This window comes from Pungitius pungitius, chromosome 17, assembly GCF_949316345.1.
Source record: "Pungitius pungitius chromosome 17, fPunPun2.1, whole genome shotgun sequence".
NCBI classification, from domain to species: domain Eukaryota; kingdom Metazoa; phylum Chordata; class Actinopteri; order Perciformes; family Gasterosteidae; genus Pungitius; species Pungitius pungitius.
The window spans coordinates 15,940,416-15,950,248 of NC_084916.1; positions in this window are offsets into that span (position 1 = coordinate 15,940,416).

The following is a 9,833-nucleotide window of genomic DNA, read 5'->3' on the forward strand; positions in this document are numbered from 1 at the left end:
TTTCAAGTTTCTGCAGTTAATTCTCACATCGAGGTAAGAGATCCTCCCCGAGCCCCTCTAGTCGGTTATTAATCTGCAACCCATGCTCTTCCTGTCCCTGTGTGTGTGTGTGTGTGTGCGTGTGTGCGCGTGCAATTCAAGGTGTTTCCAGTCTACGCCGTTTGACGAAATTAAAACGGAAGTTTTGTTGTTGTGCAACATCATATTTAATTTACCCGGTCTGAGTCAGACGGCTATTTCAGCTTTTCATCCATTAGGGGAACAGCTCACGCATGCTGACGGGGGACAAAGCAGAAAAACACAAAAAGAGGTCACGACAGCGAGGGGGTGAGGACGCCGCGGGTTCCACTGATGCAGCCATTAGCCGCTCTGCACGCCGTGCGAGCTGTGCAGAGGATGTGCTGCCTCAGCCTTGTGAGGCGAGTAAGAAACTTGGACTTCATCCCCGGAGCCTCCGCAGGGAGGATGAAGCGCCTGCGATCGAGGTCAAGGGCCGCGCCCCCCCCCCCCGCCCCTCGCCCTCCCCCCCTCGGGGGGCCTGGAACTGAACCACGTGAGGAATAAAAAGCCTTGTTTTCAGCAGAGCCGACGCGTGTTTGCAGTTGGTTAACGATGCGTGAGACAGCTAATTAATTCAAAGAGTAGACGTCCCTCGGCCTTTAAGGATCTTTAGCCGCGTTTCTGCTTTAAAGGCAAACAGCGGGACAAACTCGTCATGTGACAAATTGAGTATAAGTTTCTACTGTTGAGCTACTCTGCAATCCCTCGCCTGTTGTTGTTGTTGAAAGCGGGTTACAGGTTATTCTTTTTTTTTTTTAAATATGAATGCCTCACATTGATTTAATATATCTTTCCCTTGTAAAAGGTTCTGGCCCCCTCGCTGGGATATCGATCCCTGTTCTTTTCACAGTGGTGTCGTTCCTCACGGGGCCCGGCGGCACGTGCATCATGAATCCGCCGATACCGGGTCCGGCCTCGCCGCTACGACCCCGCGGGATTATCTCCAGAGTCGATGTTAATGACACAAGCCGGGGGGATGAGTCCCAACCCGTCGGCCCGCCGGGGGGGGGGGACGCGCTCCCACAGCTCGCTGACATCAGGCGGAGCCCAGAGAGAATGAGCTCACAGCTGTGGGGGGGGGACGGGGACGTGTCCTTTGTTAGGAAATCAAACATTCAAGAGCCACGAAATAGCAGAAACGCGCTGTGACATGTTTCAGGAGTGAGACATTTCAAATTCTGTACACTGAATAACGTCCTTATTTATACATCATGGTCCGGAATAATAAATAACTGGGAACCTAAAGGTTCAATGGCACTTTTCCATATGATTCAGTTGCACTAGTGGTTTTAGTTTGTTGAGACCTCTCTTCTACTTTTTAAACTTTTGAATGAGGGCGATTAAACATTTACCAGGTAGTGAAATCCACAGCCCATTTCCAGCAACGTAAACTTTCAACTTTGCAGATTCTTTGCCCTTATTTTCTCCTTTTTCTACTTCTACTTCCACTTAACACGGCAGATATGATTTTTGTCAAACATAACGACAAACATTTTATTTTATTCTGAAGGCCGCGGCGGGGAAAGTGTTCACCGGGGCAAAAGCTAATGGGGATCCGAGCTGAAAATAAATGCTTAGGAAGAATAAAAAGCCAAATGTCACCTTGAGGGGGATTTAATCCCCCCTCGCAGCCACTTACCTTCCGGTGAAAATATACATTCCTCCTCCAGCCGACGCTTGAAAGCCATCATTATGAAATAATGAGTCATAATGGTCAAGTCTATAGTTCTATTTCGAGTTAAATGCATCACATGAATGCGTGCACCTTTTTTCGTACATGTCATTCAACTTTAAACAGGAGGCGGGTCCAGGAAGTACCACTCGAGCCCGACCCAAGTGGCCCCACAGAGAGAAAAGGTGCTTAATGCTCCGAGGTGGCGCGCTGTGATTAATACGCCACTATTCACCATTTAACTCTGCACCAATCAATATTACGACAGCGACTTAAAGCCGGATAATTATCATCCCACTTTTAGTGTCTTTTTTATTAGCTGTTTTTAATTACTACTTATGAGTTCAATAACTGCCATAAGCTAATGAAATGCATATGGGTCAAAATGAATTAATCATGCTTTAATCCCCTGCCATGACACCATAAAAAGATTAAATTGGTATCTGACTTTCAAGGCCGTGAAAGGCTTCTGGGGGCGATGAAGCTTTCATTGCAAGACCCGCTGAGAAAGTTGATGGTCTCAGATTTAACTTTGTTCAAAGAAGTACCTTTAATCTCGATTTTTGTTGATTTGTACACATTTTCATCCCATAAAGCTGTGCAAATAGCACCCCCCCCCCCCCGCCCCCCCCGAATGAAAGCACTGCAGGCTCCTCTTCACGGTCACAACTGTTTTAAAAAATGCATTCGTATTATTCCGGCAGGCTGGTCTCATCCAGCACTCGACAAGAAGACAGGAAAATGCAGAGTGTCAAGGATGTGCATGTCCCGAGTAGATGTTTGGCCAGAGGATTTTAAAAAATAAGTAAGTAAAAGTTATCCCTCTGTTTCTCCGAAACCGCCGTCCAACGACCCTGGGACACGTTGCTGGGACAGTCTTCACAACATAAACACCAGCTAATTGGCTGCAGCGTTCATGTGTCGCCAGCGGCGAATTCTGCCGCTGCTTAACCGTCTGACAAGTAACAAGGGCTCCCATTCATATGGGTTCATATGGCAACCTTTATAATCTGACACTTCTCTATTATTACCCCTGGTGAAACCGTCATGCCTTCAGCCTTCCGCAGCTCCTTCTGTCACCTCCACCTACGCATCATATGCTAAGCTTTTGTTGTGTTTTTGCTTGTTGGAGGGGACTCGGTTCCTCTACATAAGCCTTCGTGTTGCTGGGACTCTTCGAGAAGCTCTCGTGTGCACAAACGTCAGAGGTACTTCCAGGAAAACACTCAGGAATACTTCTCATGTTCTCTTTTTACTCCTACCTCAAAAGGTGGAGAGAGCTCCGTAATGACCATGAGGTCATTCGGGCGGTCTGCAGGAGATGCATTAAAGAGTCATAAAATGTCGTTTTAAAGCGAACCAATAACCCCTGCAGACGCTGCGGCAATCAGGCCCGAGCACTGAGCATGACCGGGTCCGCTGGAGCGACGATAACCTGGTGAAGTCCGGCGCCTGCTGCCGAGAAGTGTCTTTTTAATGAATTAAACGTGGATTGGACGCTCTAATGTCCACGGCTGAGTCATGAGAGGACACGCCGTGGCTCCCGCCGAGGCCCCCGGGGGCCACTGGCTTTATGAGCACTGTACATCAAAGTGTAATTATTATTTTTCGCAGAGTTTGTTGGTGAGAAAACAATGAAAAAATATCAACTTCTCTGTCTGTCGACAAAAGTGAGGATAAAGTTCCCAATGTTTTCAAAGTCAGCGTCCCAGCTGTTTATTACCTCCAATATGACTTTTTGAAAATCACCCGTCTAATCGCGTGTGATTGGACTGTGCGTGTGATTGGATGCATGTGATTGGATGCGTGTGATTGGACTCTGCATATGATTGGATGCATGTGATTGGATGCGTGTAATTGGATGCGTGTGATTGGACGTGTGTGATTGGATGAATGTAATTGGACCGTGTGTGATTGGACTCTGCGTGTGATTGGACCGTATGTGATTTGATGCGTGTGATTGGATGCGTGTGATTGGATGCGTGTGATTGGACCGTGCGTGTGATTGGATGCGTGTGATTGGACTCTGCGTGTGGTTGGATGCGTGTGATTGGATGCATGTGATTGGACCATGCGTGTGATTGCACCGTGTGTGTGATTGGACCGTGCGTGTGATTGGATGCATGTGATTGGATGCATGTGATTGGACCATGCGTGTGGTTGCAGTATGTGTGAGTCAAGAGATGCTGATCCCAGACACGCATTATAGAGTTAAAGGTCATATCCACAGTAGATAAAATCTAATCATCATAAAGCCCTCTGATTATATTTCATTATGAGCCGAAGGCTTACTTTTTGAGTAGTTGACAAGAAGCATTGAAGCTTCTTATGACTTCAATAAGATACGTTCTGACGGGGAAAAAAAGTTATTAACAGACAAATCAACACATTTCTGCTCCTCTGGAAGCTTCGTTTCTTTCCAAAGCTCCCGGAGGGGTTTGGAAAATCCCCGTTACATAAACAGCACATAATGGCCCAAAGAGCCGTGGAGAAACCCACCGGTAGATCAAACGACACATAAAGGTTTTGATGCTTTCCAACTATAAAAAAAAAAGAAGGAAGAAGCGCGAAAGATCAACCGCAGCGGCTACGTGGCAGCGGACAAAAATACCCCCGGGATTACTGAACGCTGTATTTCTGGACCAGCGGAAATTAGCCGAGGTGTGGGATTTTGATTAATATTTTCAGCTAATGAGTCACGGCCAAAGAGAGCTGCTGGCGGATGAAAGCCGGGTAACCCAGTGAGAGGCGTCTGATCCGCGTGCATATGGCAAACCGTCATTAGTCATTATGGTTGCAATCTAGCGGCCGCTTTCCTTTTTTCGTGACACACATTCATCTACGCAGTGAAGGACTAAGAGCAATGGTGGGCAACCATGTCTCTCTTGACAGTTAGATGTGAAAGTGTGTGGGTGTAGAAATGTACCTGTTTCCAGTCTCTATGCTAAGCTAAGCTAATCTTCTACCGGATATAGATTTATTGTTAAGTGCACAGACATAAGAGCAGTATCCGTCCACTCAAAAAGTGTTTATTTCCCCCCAAAATGTCACTCTATTAAATTAAAGTGAGGGTCAAAATCGCTCAATTTCAGCTCCTCACTGAGCGAGGAGAGGAAGCTCCATCCAGCAGGACGCGGTTGGCGCCAGAACAGAAGGCGGCGCACAACGTTGACTTCGGCCCAGCGATCGGCTCCACTTCTTCAACTCATTGTGTCACTCATTTGTTTCTGGAACCGTTGATTTCTGGAAAAACGTACATCATCTGCAGGTCCGTTGACCTGTTTTTGAAAGTTCGCAATCTTTGCCTTGACTGAAGGGAACACGCTTAACAGATGGAAGCAAATAACTGCGCCGCATCAGTCCTTTTACCCATGTTGAAGGAAGCCTCAAGTCGAGTCACGCCACCCCCACCCCCCCCCCATCTGCTGCCCTGCAACAGTAACAGCTGCTGCATGTCTGCACTCTGGCAATCAAAAGGTGAGGAAGGGCCTTTGATCGGAGGCCCCTTTTTTATTTTCCTTCACTCGACAGAAATCCGCATAGTTCCATCCAGTGGAAGTGGTGCTACGAACGTTTGGAGACGATGGAAAACCTTCTGTGCTGTGGCTGAAGTGCAAAAGCTTGGGTTGGTAAAAACGGAATGGGGAAAAGTTCAATGGAGATGTCAAAAAAAAAATAATCAAATTCCACGTCCTTCTTTGTTCATCTGCAGTTTGACTCGCGCATTTCCACTTGTCAAAATAATGCAACACCAATGACGGATGTTAAATGTCATTAATTATCATGATCGGGGTAATGAATGTCGTTTTTACCAAGATGAGATGCATTATGTGTGGAGGTAAATGAGTCATTAGGATAATTATGATCTTTTAAAAAGTTTTTAATGTTAGCTATGAAATAGATTTGCAGGTTTAATTGTCTCTCTGAAGATGTACGTCCTGATTGAAGATTCTAGGTTTTATTGCTCATTAAATGCAGATTTAATCTCCCTTCAATTCTAATGGACATTTCGGGAGGGGGGATTTATATTTGTAATTTTCTGGGCTTTCTTGACTTGCAAATGTACTGCAATGTGTAAAAAGTAGGGCCGGGACTCGAGTAAAAATATTAATCTAATTAATTAGAGGCTTTGTAATTAATTAATTGAAATGAATCGCATTTTAATTGCATAAATATTTGACCTGAGAACAGTGAGAGCATCAACAGGTGTGTGGTGGAACAGTGCAGGGAGATAGCAGGAAGGCTGAAGTGTGGAGAGATCCTCAGTTCAAACCTGCTCTCTCAGAAGGAGGGTTTGGTTGCAGTCAGGGCTTCAAACGGTAAACTTTGAAACAGTTTTGAGGTTTCCCAAGGTCTAATATGAGAAACGGACACAATGAGGCATGTGCTTGAATAGCACAAGGGAACAACTGAAGGGCTGCAGGCTCCAACCTGCTGTCTGAGGTTGTGGGTTCATGCCCCTTCATGCAGACATCACTTCTGCTTTGAAAGAGTTTTGAGGTTTGAGTAGCAGTCTCAAGGTTAAATACGAGAAACAAAAATTTAATTTGTGCATGGTGAGGTAGTGTCCTTACCCTGTAGGTTGTGGGTTCAAGCCCAGTCTTGGGTTTGAGCCTTTGGCTTTACTTCAGGTTTGAGTAGCAATCTCAAGGTTAAATACAACAAACAAAGGGTTGGTTAGTGTGTGGTGAATTAGCACAGCGGAAGAGCTGCTGCCACCAAGCCTGTACTGCATTTGAATGTTGTGGGTTCAAGCCCAGTCTTGGGTTTGAGCCTTTGGCTTTACTTCAGGTTTGAGTCGCAATCTCAAGGTTAAATACAACAAACAAAGGATTGGTTAGTGTGTGGTGAATTAGCACAGCGGAAGAGCTGCTGACATAAGCCCCTGCACTGCACTTGAAGGTTGTGGGTTCAAGCCTAGATGTGGAAATAGCATTTCAAAAGATTTTTGAGGTTTAACTCACATGCTCAAGGTTAAATAGGAGAATCAAAGTTGCCAAAATGTGACCAGGACTGGTAGTGTAGGGGTGCAAGAAGGAGCCGAAAGCCTCTGTAAGCGCCGCCGGTGGGTTCAAATCCCGCTCCTGCCAAGTCTTGAGCGCACTACCGCGGAGGTAGTTGTGGGGGCATTGTCCCCACTGGTTGTTTCAGAGAAGTGAACCCTGGGGGTTATGCAGAAACACAAGGCGCGTTCACTTGAATTATGATGGCATTGTCAAGAATGATGAAGAATCTTTTGAATGATGAATTGACTAAATTTGATGTTAATTGCTTTAGCTTTTAGCAATTATTAGCCATGCTACGTAGCCTATAGGGTTCCACCTTTTTGACGGGAGAGAAGGCCGGATGAGTCAGTAAAGATGAGCAGATGTGTCTCATTCAGTGGTCACACTGACATGAAACTTATTACAGCCTCTGAGGGCATTTTCCAAGACAATCACATGTTTGTCTACTTCAGGGCATCTTGTGGACAACCTTAAACTGACAGTCTGGCACAGGGTGTAGATTTGTTTACCCTTTTTAGTGCATCCACCCTCCAATTCTCTGTTACATTCAAATTCAACTCACTTGTGCCTTTACCAATGCAGGAAGGATGAATAGCATGGTTGATCCTCCAAGATGCACCAATCCGTCTCTGGGGCAATATCCCATTATGATTTTTTATAAATGTCAGTTACCCAAAACTAAAAAAGGAATTAGGAAGAGCCACCATGTCCCTTGAGGGTTGAACCCAGATAAGGTTTAAAGTACAGAAATTTGGGGCATTTGGCATTAGTGACAGGGACGTGTAGGTTGCTCCATCTAAGATCATTCCAGTCATGTCATGGGAAAAAAAATATTGTGAAAAAAGTCAAAATATGTAGGATCAAAAAGAAAAGATTTCTTTTTAAATAATAGGTAAAAAATTATTATTATTAAAAAAAATATATGTAAGGTCAATATATATATAATATATAAATTATTAGGGCCGGGACTCGATTAAAATATTAATCTAATTATTAGAGGCTTTGTAATTAATTAATAAAAATTAATCACATTTTAATTGCATAAATATTTGACCTGAGAACAGTGAGAAGTATTTTTTTTTACATGGATTTTTATTTTTGTTCAACCAATTCCAGCAGACAAGTGTAGAAATAGCATATTTAGAAATATAGTACTTTCAGATATTCAGGTAGCCTATAGGTAAGTAGACCTTCTGTAAACTATGTTTTTTTAAGTAGACCAATACTTTTAAGGACATTCAGAACATTGGTTATTTTTTCAGACGTGGACTTAGTTACCCTGGTCCTTAAACCAGTCATCTGGTGCAGTGTGGGTTGGGTGTGGGTCCTTGTACGTCTGTTTTGCGTTGAGGTGATACTTGAGGCTCGATGTGAATTCCTTGTTGCACAGCTTGCACACCTCTATGCATTGTCACCTGTAACTTAGTCCTGTTCCATGACTACTTCGGAGCTCAGGGTGATGTTTGTGTGCGTTGCTCTGGTCACGTCCTCCAGGTCAACAGCACCGAGTAACGCTGCTTAATGGTGCGTTTCCACCGAGCGGTACTGTACGGGTCGGGTCGGTACCCTTTTATTTGTGTCTCCACTGAGAAAAGTACCAAAGATCCGCACCGTACCGTACCACTTTTTGGGTACCCTTCCGTTGGGGTACCTGGCACAGTTGTTTGGTACTAAAGGGTGGAGCTAGACTCACTGCAGAACGTTGATTGGTTGAAAGAGTGTCGTCATTTGCGCGTGCCGCAAGGGGAACGACAACACACGAAGGAACACCGTCGCAACAATGACGCCGCGCAGCATTTACTTTAACAGCCACATATTGAAACGCAAGAACAGGATCGGCTGCATGTGTCCATTGTTGTTTGCGGTTAGCTTTCAGTTTTCGCGCGATCGAATGACGTCAATCTACTTTCCGTCCAATACCACGCCTATCAAGTAAGGGTACTGTTGGCGGTGGAAACGCTCGCCAAATCATGGTTAACAGACCCGACCCGTACCGTACCGTACTGCTCGGTGGAAACGCGCCATTAGTGAGGTCGCGTAAAGCTGACCCCGAGGGGCTCCTTTCTCCTTTCCCCGTCCCAGAGGAGGACATCGCCCATCAGAGCTGGCGCTCACCTTTGACCCCCTGGGGCCCGGTCGGTAGTTATCTGCTGTTATCATTCGGCCGACAATCCCAATTGTAACCTTTTAGCATTTTAAAATTGAAACGGCCTGACAGAAGGAAGGAGGTCTTACTTATCGGGCGGTGAAGTGGACGCTCATGGCTGCAGCGATATAGTTTAGCTTGGGTCTCCGTCTTCAGGCTCCCGTCAGAAACCTGACTTCAAGTGCCAATCAAACCAAAGCTCTCCTTTGGCCTCATGGCTGATCAATGGCCAGGGGGGGAGCTTTGAGAGCAGGAGATCACAGGTACAAAGGTGTATTCGTCCTTGGGAGGCTACCAGTGAGCAGCTGACTGACACACACACACACGGAAGGCTCTTTTTAAGCGTTAGGTGAAGACATCTGGAGGAAAGGCTGCAGCCTCATATGCGTTTGAAGGCAGCGTAACAGCGAGAGGTTTGTGGGTTAATCCAAGATGAGGCGCACAACTTCACGCGTGCCCCACAAAGTGGTTTTAAGCTTTTCCCAAACTTTTTCTCTGAAGGCTCAAAGCTGCGAGATCCAGGATTGTGTGTACATTTTGTGTGTGTTTAACACATAGTGCAGCTTCGCCTGGCAGCGTATAGCAGTGAAATGTCAATGGATCGGATTATTAACCCAAAAGCAATTAAATTAAAGGTCATGTTAACACCATATTAATTTGATTGAAATCGTTTTTTTTGTATACGGCTTCACTTCCTCTGTGTAGTGAAAATTGGCCCCTTTGCGAATTGATAAAATTCAGAAAATTAGAAACAATTTACATTAAAATGTGTGTTTATTGCGGTTTGCCTTTAAAAGGCCACGTCGTCCTCATTTATAAACGCTGATCTTTTCACCTCGTCCAATCGGAGGCTCGGGGCCCGATCGCCGTGGTAACGCTAAAGACGCAGAGGCCATTTGCCGAGGAGCGCTTCCTGCTGGGAGGCTCATCGAGCATCAGGCACGATCGT